Raw genomic sequence first — 15,096 nt, 5'->3', positions numbered from 1 at the left:
TCAACTTAACATTCGCCGATGAAACTAAATTCATGGTTATAAGTAAAAACCAAAATATCAATATTAACCCTATTCTCACACTGAATGGAAAACAAATAGAATGGGTGCAAATATACAAGTATCTTGGTTCAGTCATAGACGGTCAAATGGATCCAGACGAAGGAATGAAGATCAGAATTGGAATGACTCGAAAGGTATTTGTCAAGTACTCCTCAATGTTTGCAAACAGAAATTTAAACCTCAACGTTAGAATAGGATGTTATCTGTGGTCAGTACAGATGTACGGAGTGGAAGCTTGGACCTTGAAAACTCAAATGATCAAAAAGCTTGAGGCATTTGGCTCTATAGACTCATCCTGAAGATACCCTGGACTGACAGAATCACCAACGACGAAGTACTAAGACGCATTGGTTGCAAAAGAAAGCTGTTGACAATTATTAAGATAAGCCAACCTTCAATGAGAAGACGGCATGAGAAGAAGAAAAAATATAATGCTGATATTAATGTGGAAACAACTAAATTATTAATTTTTTAAATCTTTAAATTCATTATATACGAAGTATAGGTGTCAGAAAAATATGTAAAGAAAAGTGGTGATTAAAATTTGATATTTATTTATAAATGACTAACCTATGACCATTTCGGTTGCTTCTATATTTAGCACGACCCACGGAATTACAAACATTAGTCACTTCATTAAAAGTGTTATGTCACGTGTAGATTTAATGGAAAATATTCCTCTTCACTTATGATTCAACTAATAAACAATGCGTCAATTTCCACTTGAAAAATTAATGGACCATTATACTATCCTAATATTTTTTCACGGATCAAGTTTCTTCAACTAACATGAAATTATTTCAACTTGAAATACGATTTATTTAAATCAAGATATGTTTTCAATCGCCAGGCGTGCCAAATTTCTATATATAGTTAATATTACTTTTTATTGACGTGGAGTTTTTATTGGACGTTCTAAAAAAATTTACTTTAATGAATTTATCTACAAATATTTTGATCGTAATTTATTGTTATTAGTCATATTTTTATGAAATGCTCTCAATGAGGAGGGAAACGTAGAGATTTTGTACCATATAAATAAATGAGATATAAAGCTGATACATGTTATCAATTTAAGAGCCCTAGAAATATCTCATTGAAGATATACTCCTGTGGGTATATAGGGTCTTCCGGGAAAAAACTCAGGAGTGAGTAGATGACATGAAAATGACTATGATAAAAAAATTTTCTCATACGACACCTCGTTTCTGAGTTATAGGCATTTAAACTTGCGCAATTAGAACTTACATATAAGTATATTTGTGTTTGACGGAATAAATAATTCCGTCTATCTGAAGTAACTTTTACAGGGACAACTTGTACAATCTAAAGATAGTGAAAATCAATTTTTCCATTGATTTTTTACCTTTTTGATTAACTCGATAAAATTTATGGTAGATTTTTAGATCGTCGTACAAGCCATGAAAACCGTGCGCCATAAAGAGACATTCTGACGGAAATTATCATAAATTTACTTATTGATTTAAAATACCCACAGGAGGCATTAAAACACAGTCAAACATTTCTAATTAAACTGCATACTGTCAAACATCGTGTTACTTACATAAGAAAAACATTAAAAACTTTATGCAACACGGAATTATTTAAAGTTTTTCTCTTTGATATGACATTTGTTGTCCTTGAACTGTAATATTTTGGAATAAGTGTTAAAAATGACAATGAGTCTAAGACAAAAAATGTAACTCCAATTCAAGGTTAGTTCAAACCAACTATTATGAGATCGACTCAAAAAAATGAGAAACTGCAGCTCTAGACTTAACAACGAATTCAAACAATCCCAAAAATGTTGAGTTGGAACGGCATTAATAACGTTGTTCATTGTTGATTTTTTTTGAAATTTTAGACATTAAACAATTTAAATAAAATATTAGTATTCATCAACAAAACTAGAAACTTTCACTTCCATATTTTTATTAATTAAACGGATTTTAGAATAGGCCGTTCAAGCTGATGAGAAACTTTTATCTGATCATTCTGTAATATATTGATTAAACCGACATTGTATATGGAAGAATACTAAATGGGTTCTGTTGGCATTTGCACGATTGGTTTCGTAATTACCACTATAGCAGGCCATACACGGGAAATTGAGACGAATTTATAAAATGATCCCACCAATTAATATTAATGAACTTCATGTAACTACATTATATTGAGTTAAAAAATTGATAAGAGATATCTGTAAACAGTGTCCTATAGATATATACCATGCTTATCGTTTAAAATATGTAATAATCATAAAAGTTATTTTATAAACATAAATGTCCAGGTGCTAAGTGTTATCAGTTTTCGTTGTAAAGAGTGAATAACTGAACTGACTATTATTAGTTATAACAAATAAGTTGTGCAAAATTATTATCAAGAAACAATATTTATTATCCATAATTTTGGAACAAATTTGACAAAATTTAACACTAGCAAAGTCAAAGGAATTCTGAATAAATATAGATAATAGGGTTAGTTACACAATCTATATTTGATGAACGTCTGGGTATATTTAATGATCTCTGATTTGTTGGATTCGCTTTCCCCGAATATTGGAAGTATTATTAAAATATAAAATAAAATTAACGGAAACAAAAAGAAATGAATCTATAAAGATATTCAAGTATATAAAAAGTACAAGAATAAAAAAAAGACAGCAACCAACAAGTCGATTTGGCAGATCATTGGGTGAATTAGTCTAAGTTGCAAATGTGGTCGATTTATTTGACTCAGCTTCATTTCAATTTTACAAATCGCAATGCAAATTCTTGATTTTTGAGGACTGAATCTAGAAAATAGATGGTCCTGGTTTTACATGTTTCCCTTTAGCATACATTCCGACGATCTCAACAGATATATCTGAGTTTAAACGAACTCAATTTACTATTTGACTCACCTTCATCGGGAAGTTTTAAAAATCACATGCCACTCCTTGAGTTTTTTGGACTGAATTTAGAAAAAACATATTTCTATTGTCCTGGTTTACGTTTTCTTTTGGCATCCATAATGAGTTCTGCAGATTGATTAGCCAGGTATTTATCATTATAATTTATTGGTCGTTAAGATGAATATCCTTTTTGGCTATGTTATTATATTTTTGTAATTTTTGTGATAGTCTAAAAGTCGTATTTTTTATTTCCAAAAAAAAAGAAACAGTAGATATAAACGTGAAACATGTTACACGCATTATCTAAAGACAAGAAGACAGTATTTAGACAAACTTTTGGAGTTACAGCAAAAAAAAGCAAGTTTAAGGATTATTCAAGATGGAGGATAATTCACATAGAAAATATTTCTCAATAATTTGAAATCAAACTAATATACGAAGGCCATTTTGTTTAACCACCGATCGCTCTGTGCAGAAGTTACGCGGGTAGAAGAAAGCGGACATGCGCTGTAGGCGACTACGAAGTTCTCGCACTACACACTCCGCCATTGTTGACGTCAGTCGGCGTTGTACTACAGCTAAGTAAAGGCCACAATGTTGCAGAAATCTATCGGTTACTGAGTCGAGTGTATAGGGAAAACTTTATGAGTGATGGTGTTACGCGTGAATGGTGTCGAAAGTTTAAAGATGGCATGATGAAGGGGGCCAAGGACGCAAATCTGTCGTTTCAGATGACATGAGTCAACGATTTGACAGAATGGTTGAAGAAAACTGCAGTGACTTTCATCTTACGGCTAAATGCTGCCATTTCCTGGCGGAAATTTTCCTTTAACTGACTGATGTCCCTCTGATTGTTCATGTAGACTTTATGTTTGAGGTGTCGCCACAAAAAAATCAAGAGGCGCCAAGTCAGGGCTACTTGAGAGCCAAGGGATATCACCTCTTTTGGAAATTAGTTTTGCAGGAAACATCTGTCTCACAGCCACCATAGAGTCATTTGATGTGTGACATCTCGCTCTGTCTTATTGGACCCAAGTTCTCGTATTCGCTATTCTTGATATCGCACGTTTTAGAGTCAAATATCGAACGATTCTTATTTGTGTTCCAACCGACTTAGGTATCGTTTGTGAACCGTTTCAGGGACGGTCTTTTTGATACTTGCTTGATACCAAGTACTGTTACAATAACTGTGCATAGCCGAGGATTGCGCAGAAAATATCTACAAACGCCTCCGATAACCTTTTTAAGTATGGTCCCGGCTAGCGGGAAACAAACCTAGAAGTATTAAACCACGACCCAGTCAGATGATTGGTATTTTGTAAAAATTAGTCTATGTCAAAATAATTTGTTTTAGTGACGAAGGACTGAGGTGTATCTGGAGACTTTTCAAAATGTACCATTGAATAATTGTCACAAAATATTTTCAAATATAATAGCTCAGTTTTTATCAGTCAGAATTATTCATATATTTAACCTTGGTATTACTTCAAAAAATACATTGTATCTACTCATGAATATAACATTTTTTCGTATTCTTTAGAACAAACTATTGTTAGACGTTACACAGAAATGTATACATTTCAATATTTGCATATGATCTGTATTCAACTTCAAAACAAAATTTCTCGGAAATGGTTTGAATTCCATACACCAATAACATTTGGATTCGGGTGAGTTTAAGGTAGAAAAATAGGAATAATTTGAATATAGATTTTAACATAAGGAACAGAAGTCTATTTTCTATACAAATTTAATATATTTTCAAAAATTGGATTGATATTGTTAAAAATGGTGGGAAATTATTATTAAAAAATTTCAACTGTTTGAATGAAAAACCTAATCGCTTCTATTTAGTAATAAGAATTTATCAACTGAACACTCAATTGTTAATTGTTGGCCTTTGTGAAAAGTATGTGAATATCGTTAATGTTAAATGTTGAATTGAATTTCCTTTATCGATAAGAGGCTATGGAATGTTGATATAAAATTGTTTGATTATATTATTTCTGTCTACATAAAGTTCGTAAAATGGAGAAAATGATTGTCTCCGTATTTTTTTTTAGTTTTCTACTATAACCTTGTCTTATAAAATATATGAAATCTCAACGTTTTCATTAAGTAAGTTTCTACTAAGTTCCATGAATATTTATATGATAATGGTCGTCTTGAATAAAAACTTTATTTACTTTATTTATTTATTATATTAAATTTCTTTATGGTTGTAAATTCACACTATGAAAGTAATTTAGTAGCAACTACAGATCAATTATACTGTTATATACTGTTTAAGCAACTTTTCTGATAGATTGGGAACTAAATCATTTTTACTTCGCTAAAAACTTGGGCATTGGTACGTTTTAATTGAATTTGTAACGTTTGTTGCTTTCCGCAATTTTCAAAGTACACTTATTTCAGTAATAAGTATGATTTTTGGAAAGCAATGAGGTGTCTTATTGTTTGATTGATATCACATTTTATTTGAAATTTTACAAAGTATTATTATTTTATTTATTGTAATTTGAAAATAAAGACTCACTTTCAATAACCACACCAATCCCGAAGGTTTTGTTTAATTTTAGAATATGTGCTGACTAAATTTTATTAAACTCATTTTTTTAATCCTATAGAGACCACGCACATAAATGTTTCTTTGTTTAAACCGCTATACAATATAGAAAACTTATCTAGAAAAAAATATAGTCTCCATAAAACTGATTTGAAATGAAAACTTAATTACTACTGATAGTTATAGAAAAATTAAGTCATCATCGTCAAGGAAACAAGTTGATTGGGCCAGTACTTTTAACATTCGGGTTTTGAAATAAGTTAATCATTTCCGAAATTTCATTTTGAAATAAGTTCAGATAGTAATTCAAAAGAATAGGAACAGATAAAAGTACCGCAAATACTTTAATATCTTTGAAACATTTTATTTCTGCTTGTATACAGAGTGTTCCGGGACTTGATGCAAAAAATACGGAAGTGAGTAAATGACGTGAAAATAATGCTATGACATAAAAAAAATTCTTATACGACCCCTAACCTAACCCAATTATAACTTATATTTATATTTAAATATATTTTCAAAATATGTCTAATTTTCAAAATCATCTCAATAAAATTTTTCCTAATAGGTGTATTGGTAGGGGAGGTCCATATGATGACCACCACGTTCTCCTGAATTAAATACAATGGATTTATTTTTTTTAGGATATATTAAAAGTTTGGTATAAGCAACACCAATAAACACAAGCAACGAAATGTTACACTTTGAGGCAAAAGCTTGGAATGGCTCTTCCAAGTGCAAAGAAATATCTTCCCGAGGTATGTACAAGTGCAAGGTGCATTTTTCTACTTTTCAATTTCTAGATCCTTTTTTGTGATTACAGAAACGATAAACATCATTACTTTTTATTACAACTTTGATTAACGTTTTGAACTTTGTGATATTATTAGTAAATTTTATTGCAGGTTGTTAAGATTCTTCTTAATGCGCAAAAAGCTGGATTGCGATAATCGGTAATCTGAAGTTTTGCTTTTACATTAACATTTTCAATTACTATTATAATTTCAAGGAAATTATACCCACACATGAGGTGTAAACGCATTTTCGACGTCCAGATTTTAAAAACAACCATTTAGATATTTAGAACATAGTTTTGAAACATTGCGCACTCACATGCTCGATTGAGTGCTCAAATTGTGTAATTGGATATCGACTAATAATGCAATGATGTACATATACCAATACTCATAGATTTATACAACTTTTTATGCAACCAAATGATTCCATGAATTTTCAAAATATTTCGTTTTTATTGAATCATAATTAATTTGTAACGTTTAAAATAATAGTTACATATTTATTTTTCATTTAAGAATATTTTTTACTGTGTGAAGTAATTTTGGAGTGGTAAATAGTTTACCAGCTATTAATCCCAGAATCTCTGGCAACTGTTATATTTAAAATCGCTGTTTATTTCAGTATTTTCAGTCTAAAAAATAAAAATGAAATAAGGTAGCTACATTTTGGGTACGTAACGCCACGTTTTTTTGATACATTATTGCTATCTTTGATACATTCCTATGATAAAGTAATCATTCAAAGTTTCACTTTAAAACTATTTAATCTCCTTCTGTCGCAATGGAACTGTTTAATTTAATTACCGATTCCAAAAAAGAATAACAACTAGTTTTATAACTGTAAACGCTAGGAAATCTAATTCTTTTTTTTTCTCGAACGTGATTGATAACATCTATTATAATACGAAGCGGAGACTTCCGTTTTGAATGTTATATTTCAAGGCGCCACATAATTATGCCCAAATAATTTTAGATTCCTCGAAACTTTGTGGCAACCATAAACTTGACATATATTAGTTTTTCGAATATAATAACGAAAATCTTACTAATAAATCTTTAAAACAGCTTTCCGACTGCTTGTGTTGATTGAGTCGATACAAATTTTTCCAATCATCTATCTAGCAATTTTCCACGCCTCGAGATTAACGATTTTGTTTGCTTATGATTTTTTTTGTCGTCAAAAATTGGCAATTGTACCAGAAAACATCGATGCTGTGCGTAAACTGATATTGTAAGATAAACATGTGACATACTGTGAAATTGAGGAATACTTGGGCATTAGTTATATTCGCATACATTCAATATTGCATGTACATTTCGTTATAACAAAGATTTATTAGCGTTGGAAACCGTATAATTTGAGAATCGCTCAAAACAGCTCATGTCGATTATTGCAAAGACATGCTGAATAAATTCTATCGCGATGCTTCAAAAGACCAGACAGGCGACGATTCATGGATCTATGCTTATGAACCCAAATTAAACAACAATCGACTGTATGGGTCTTTCAAGAAGAACCAAATCCAACAAAAGTTATTCGTACACGAAGCAAATGGTCACCTGTTTTTCAGGAATAACTGGACATTAGAGCTACGTCGAACGGTCAATTCTGTATGGTACACCAGCACTTGTTTGCCAGAAATGTTCAAGGAAACCAATCGAAAAAAACTAATCATTTTCCATCACAACAAACCGAGCTCTCACACATAATTCCAAACAAAAACGTTTGAGAGAAGTCAAAACATCGAATTGATAGGTCATCAGCCGTGCAGTCCTTGTTTGTCACCCAAAAATTTCTTCTTATTCCCACAGATTAAAACTAAATGGCGAGGTTAACGTTTTTATACACCTGAAGAAGCAGTTGATGCGTTCAAATCACATGTTTTTGAGGTACCTCAATCGGCATGGAAAAAATACTTCGACAATTGGTTCAAATGCACTTAATGGAGAATATTTTGAAAATCAATAAAGCCATATCCAATTATAAATATTTGTTTATATTTGTGTCGTAGCTGTTTAATTTCATTTTTAGTTTGTTAGACTCTTGCTAATATCATGTTATATCAATTTAATGAGAATCTTCATCTCATGTTGAGCATCATATTTTGCTCTACTTTCATATTTTTATAAGCGTATCGTCAATAAAAGGAAGCTATTTTTTAAAAAATTATAAAATGTTTGTCGGGTATGCTTTACTAAATTTTCTTCCGATATATCATTACTTCTAATAGTTGAATGCATGACAACACTTACTCTGAACCATAATAAATTTTGTTGTTTGATACATACCTGGAACAAATATGAGATATTAGTTATAATTTACGACTTGCCATAAAAAATTGAGATTTTATTCAGTGGTAATATTAATACGTTTAAGAATCCAAAAATAATAAGAAAAAGAAGATAGATACTTTCTCTTTATGGTCGTCCCTCTCCCATTTTCACCTATTCCAACAATAAAATATATACAAAGGCAGTTTTTCCTTCAACCTCCGATTGCTCCGTGCAAACGCTACACGGGCGAAAGAAATCGGGTATGCGCTGTAGGCGCCTGAGAAATCCTCTGATACATTCGAGTGAAACACGAAAATTAAAAAAACGGTGGAAAACGAAAACTGATTAAATATTAGTACAGAAAAATTGATTTAAAATCTTAGTTAAGCTTTTTAAGGTTTATTAACTGGTTTGGACAGTCCAATTTGGAAAAGTAGTCGTTTGATATTAACCCATTAAGTGATGAAGGTTTTGTAGATGGTAGTTAGCCTTCATTTCTATGAAAGTCTCTCGAATAATAATATGAATGTTTTTGAAAAGAGTATTTCTATAAAATGCCAAATTTAATTCCTATCCATTCTATCGAACTGTTTGATAATGAGCTACTATTCAGTGCCAAAATAGTGCATAGAAGCCTAATTAATAAAAGTGATATGTTGAAAAAAAATATTTAGTGATAACTAGGAAATATTTCATCATTTTAAAAATACACTCATCGAAAATGGATTAGATATTATCAATATACCGAGTTTTTGTGAAAATCGATAGCACTACAAAGTGATTACATTAAAATATAAATATATGATCTCTGTTTTTAATCATTTAGGATCAAAGTGTTATATTCAAAAATCCATATAAGTAATAAAGATATTTTTAGAAACATGTAAATAATTATTTTTCACTTTATTTTTAATAAGACAATTATGGGGACTAAAGTATACTGAATATTGTTTATGTACCAAATGACATTGAGATGTTTTAATGCAAGTGGTAGTCAAAACAAATATTCCCAAATTGACAGTTAAATTGTGTAAATGTGAAGTTTGGAAAAAAAAAATAAAATCTTAATTTTCTACCACAATAAACACATCTTCTTATCCCCATCAGATGACATTGAACTTCCGTTATCGTCAACATTTATATGAGGCTCAACTTGCACATCAAAGACAATGTCTATATTCCACATGGTTTCAACTTTGAACACTTGAAGAAGATCCTCCCGAAATATATGCCGTTATGGAAATAACGTCATTAACAGCCTTGTCATAATTTCCTAGCATTTCACTTATATAAATATCAACTGTCTCCATGACAGTTATATTTAAGAAAATTATGGCTTCTTGAATCATCTCAAGAGGAGTTCCCGATTGCTTGGTTGATTTATACTAAATGCTAATAAACGTTGCGACATCATTGAGCTTCAACAAAGGCTTTAGGAATGACATCATAACAAAAAAATATGTTTCTTCTTGTGGGCTGCATTGAATAAAACAGTTGAAATATATCTTTTACTTTCATTCAGCCATATTTATTTATTTGGCGGCTTTGGAATGAAAATTTACTCTAAATTTGAACTTCCAATCACTTGAAATTATATTATATATTATCGCAGGTTTTATAATAGTCTTATATAATTTCGCAGCATTATTTGCAGTGTTGAATATCGTAACTTAGTAAGTTTTTCACGGTTGAAAAATTATCAAAAAAAAATTATATACCTCCATTTCAAGGCTGTGATCCGTTAGCTTAGCTCCGTTTAATTAATAATTTCTCAGAATTGATAGAATTGTTTGAAGTTAGATACTTTTACGTATTATGTTAGTCAAGGAGATAGAATGTTATGGGATTACCAATTTTAATCACAAAATCCAGATTAGCTTTTGGAGATATCCACGTCACGTTTTAGTCAAGTAAGTCCTGTGTGCATGAATTTAATTTCAAAAATAATAACATAAATTTGGTTTGATAATATATGCCACCTATTTAAAAATGTTTACCTGTAACACAAGATGTACCACGTTCAACTTAAACCATTTTATTTCTTGACTATTATTCGGACACTAACGAATTTCTAAATTTACTCCATATCCATTGTTTAGTTCAAAACAAGCTTTGTGAATTTTCAATTATGACAGAGATTAGCGAAACCCAAATAAATCACGTACAATTTTAATGATATATTATACATAAACGCGACAATTATTATTTTTATTTAATATAGAGTGGTAAATAACATAAAAACTATTAGATTAAGATCTATGAAAGACGAAATCAGAATTAGGATATGTAAAACCTTATAAAATACTGCTGGTGCAAGAATTGAAGTCACACGATCTCCCACAACGTCTAACATTTGGTGAATAGGCGCTGGTGAAGTTGGAGGGAGATCCAATTTTTTATCGAAAAATTGGGATACGTCAACAAGCAAAATTGCCGCATCTGGAGTGAAGACCAGCCAGAAGCATTGCAAGAGCTACCAATGCATCCCGAAATAGTCACTGTTTGGTGTGGAATATGGGCCGGTGGTCGGAACGTTGTTGTGAATAGCGAGCGCTACTGTGTGACGATTGACGTTTTTTTTACCTCAAAATGGAAGCATTGGACATGCCTTACATGTGGTTTCAACAAGACGGTGCCATAGATCGTGTGATTCAACGCATTTGGAGTATTTCTTGTGGGACCATGTTAAGGCTAATGTTTACAGGGAATAAAAGCAACGCACTGGAAGCCATTTTTGAGGCATTTATTCGTGAAATACCGGCCGATATGTTGGAGAGAGTGTGCCAAAATTGGACCTTGTACATGGGCTATCTAAAGCGGAGACGCGGCCAACATTTGCATGAAATCATCTTCGAACTTTAAATTATTCTGTTCGTTCTATCGATTCCAATGAAGATTTCATAAAATTTTTTGTAGTTTTTTTCAAAATCAAATCATATACCTCTTAAAAAATTTCTGATTATTTATAAGGTGCAACGAAAATCGACGAAAAACAGATCTTCCCGTATTAATTGGAAGTTTGAAAAAATTTTATGAGCCTTGTTTATCACGTAACGTTTCTAATTTTTTGAAATACATATTCACTAAAGGATTTGATTCTATTAGTTATTATTTTGTTACATCTACGGGTTACTCTCTGTAACTTCTTTATTGTTCTTGTCATTGATAGAGTAAATATTATAAATTATATCAATAACGTATTTCCAAATAGTTTTTCCACAAAATATTTAACCATATATTTTTGTAACAACAACTTTTCTTATTTGCCATATTTAACGGCTTAATGTTAGTACCTAACAAAGTTAATAACTAATTTTCTGTAAACGGGTCTTGCCCGACATTTATTTCGGGTGTTGCCAGTCTTCATCATACACTTTGCGATATAAAACTGCCCAAAAATCTTCAATCGTCAAAGGTATTTTGATGTAGCCAAATGGCAAAGTGAGACCAAAACATTAAATCGTCTCCAAAGTGATAACGTACAAAATCACCTAATTTAGTGAGGAGTTGTTAATAAACCTCCCAGGATCAACAACTTTCCTCCTTATTCGACCCACATAAAGTTTGAATATACCTCTTGTCGAAGTCATTCGCAAATTGTAGGTATTTTTGACCAACGCTAATTCCTGCGCTTTGAAGTACGGTATTCACGCGCTAATTTTCCTACGGAACCCCCGACTCAATCTTTCGCTCTTCTATAAGTCTTTCTACTCATACTTGAGTAAAAATTCTTAGTTTTCACTTTTTGGAAGATTCATTCTTCACGGCTACGACACGATAAATGTTTCTGCGTGAAATATTTTGGTTTTGAAAAAATTCTTGTGTAACCTATTTCCTGAATTTTGTGCTAAAACTACTGGGCCATACTTTATACTTTTTATTATTGCTTTCAGGATTATGAAATGAGAGTACAAGAAATATCAACCGAAGATACTTTATAAATTGAGGACAAGATCTTCTGTCACGGGTGAACACAAGGAAAAAAATCACCCACACTTTGGAAAAATTGATAAAAATATAATTTTCCGGACTTTTACTTTGCATAGGTGAAAAGAATTCGCTATTGATAGAATATAGCTGAATAAGAGGTAGACTAACAATGAAGTTCTTAATGAGTGAAATGCAAATTTGTGATAAATGCATCTTCGCAAATTAGTGAAATTTTCTTGCAATGAATTTGACCTACTTTCAAGAGCTCGATTGTTATTAAAACATATAATTGATTTACAATTATAACGGGTGATGGATTGCGTGTAATGTAATTCCAAACAAAAGACGCACCCAGTGTTCCATTTGCAAACTCTGCCCACTAGGTATGACAAAAAAATAAATGTGGGTAAAATGACTATCAATGAGCAATTTATGGCTCTGGAATATACTTTCATTTCTTGTCATTCGTTTTTTGTAGTGAATCGTGCATCGTTTAATTTTAATAGATTATTAATTACATGTTGTCAACCATTCTAATGTTATTCCACTGTATTCTATTTTAGAATTGCTACCGTTAAGTTTTTACATAATCATGAATATTGCAATAGGTTGTTATTTATACTTCGTAGATTCGTAAAGCTAATGTAGCCACACGATGAATTGTGACGTATATACCTACAAGTTTGACATTACAGTTACGTTTTGAAATGTCTGTATAAGAGTATCTGAAACTTTTCTAGTGTAAGTTTTATAGAAAATGTGGCGACATTGGTGCTGGGAATCTAACACCTAACGGTTTTTGAGAAGTCTAAAAACTTCAAAATGAAATACGTAGGTACACTATCTACTTCTTAAAGTAGCTATGGAAGATGATCTTACGCGAATTGCATACTTGTAAAGAGCGCACAAGTAAATCATAATAAATCATAATTTCTAACCTTTTTCGAAAAACATGGTATCAGTTACAAAGAGCAGTTTAGACGAGGAAGACGAGGCTTAGTATACATTAGAGCGAATTCAAGCTAGCGACCATCTCATGGTACGGTTCGTGCAAGTAAAAACCTGGGGTGAAGATAATTCTAAAATTGTACGCGGAAAATATTTTTTTCACTTCCATTTATATTTTTTATCTGTTTATGAATGTTTGATTTGTTGCAGTTACTGAAAATATTGTTTTAATTTATAAATAAATACTGAGCTTTTAATTTTGCGTAAATATTTTGCTATGGATGGGTTTAAAATTATCTTATTAAGTCCGACATTCTTTGAAGAGCAGTTAGATACTGTCTACAATATAGTTGTATTAAAAAAATATCATGCTTTGGTTCACTTTGATGTATCCCTTCCGTATAGGGAAACATATATATGGTCCGATAAGTACTTTGCCTGACCTAGACGTGGCAGTAGTTGTTTGAAAAATACCATTACATTAGAAAGTACACAATATAACAATATACATTATTTTCATTTGAAAGTCGTTGGCCCAAACAATATAAAAGCTGGGTTAGATTTTACTCTTTGTTATCAACAGTAAAATATTGGATAGGAAGGTTTAAACGAGGACGTACGACTTGCGAAGACCAGTATGGCAGTGGTCGATCAAATGAGGTGTTGACTCCAGAAATGTTGAAGAAAATCCACAACGCGGTACTCGATTATCTTCAAATGAAAGTGTGCGAGTTAGCAGACATAGCAGGCATTTCAAAAAGTGCTGTACATCGCAAATTAACTGAAAATTTGGATATGAGAAAGCTGTTTGCCGCGTTTGCTCCAAATAGAATGAAAACAGCACTTTGAGAATGTTTCTATCGAGCATTTGGCATTGGTTCATAGTAATAAACCCGCATTTTTACGCCGTTTCATAACCATGCATAAAACGTGGGTCCAACTCTTCATACCCGACACAAAACCACAATAAAAACAATGGACTGAAATGGGAGAACCGGCTTCAAAGAAGGCAAAGACCATTCCATCTGCAGGCGTCGGTTTTTTGGGATGCTCGTGGGATAATGTTCATTGATTATCTTGAAAAAGTAAAACCTATCAATGGCAAGTATTATGCGAACTTAATGCAACGTTTGAGTGAAGAAACCAAGCAAAAACGGCCGCATTTTGTTAAGAAGAAAGTGAATGAATTAAAGTTGAATTGCTACCTCTACACCCCATTCGCCGGATTTAGCCTCCTCGGATTATTTTCTGTTCCCAGACTTGACAAATATGGCTCGATGGTCAAAGAGGGGAGGGGGGTATAATCGACTCGCGAATGAAAATTTTGAAAGTGCGCATGCAATCGGTCCTAAATCGGTCCTTTGAATTGTAAAATACAAAAGTAAACATCGAATTTCAGTAGAACAAATATAAAATATTCAAATATCAAGACAATATTCACTGCACTATTAAGGCTCTTTTCAAAGAATTTGACTACATTCCATGACTATTTTTTATATTCTAATCAAGGAAACAAGGTCTTGAATTAAAATTAGCTCTAACAGATCCTGAGATAACCTTCAGAATTCATTTTAAAGAATTGGTTGAACTTTGCTAACACGTTCAGAATGATTACCGGACCTTTATAA

At 31.7% G+C, this 15,096-nt stretch overlaps 1 protein-coding gene across 6 annotated transcripts in view; it reads right to left on the bottom strand.

Moving 5' to 3' along the window:
- Positions 1-15,096, bottom strand: part of LOC130441022 (proton-coupled amino acid transporter-like protein pathetic) — a 126,236-nt gene that overhangs the window by 31,719 nt on the left and 79,421 nt on the right. Inside the window, exon 1 of one of the 6 annotated variants that reach the window (XM_056774478.1) lies at positions 10,588-10,637. The exons of the other annotated variants lie outside the window; for them this stretch is intronic. The gene's annotated coding sequence lies outside the window, so the exon portion shown is untranslated. Of the gene's footprint in view, positions 1-10,587; positions 10,638-15,096 lie in introns of those variants that run through there. 6 annotated transcript variants of the gene reach the window in all.

This window comes from Diorhabda sublineata, chromosome 3 (assembly GCF_026230105.1).
Source record: "Diorhabda sublineata isolate icDioSubl1.1 chromosome 3, icDioSubl1.1, whole genome shotgun sequence".
Classification (NCBI taxonomy): domain Eukaryota; kingdom Metazoa; phylum Arthropoda; class Insecta; order Coleoptera; family Chrysomelidae; genus Diorhabda; species Diorhabda sublineata.
This window is presented reverse-complemented; position numbering and strand designations above follow the sequence as displayed.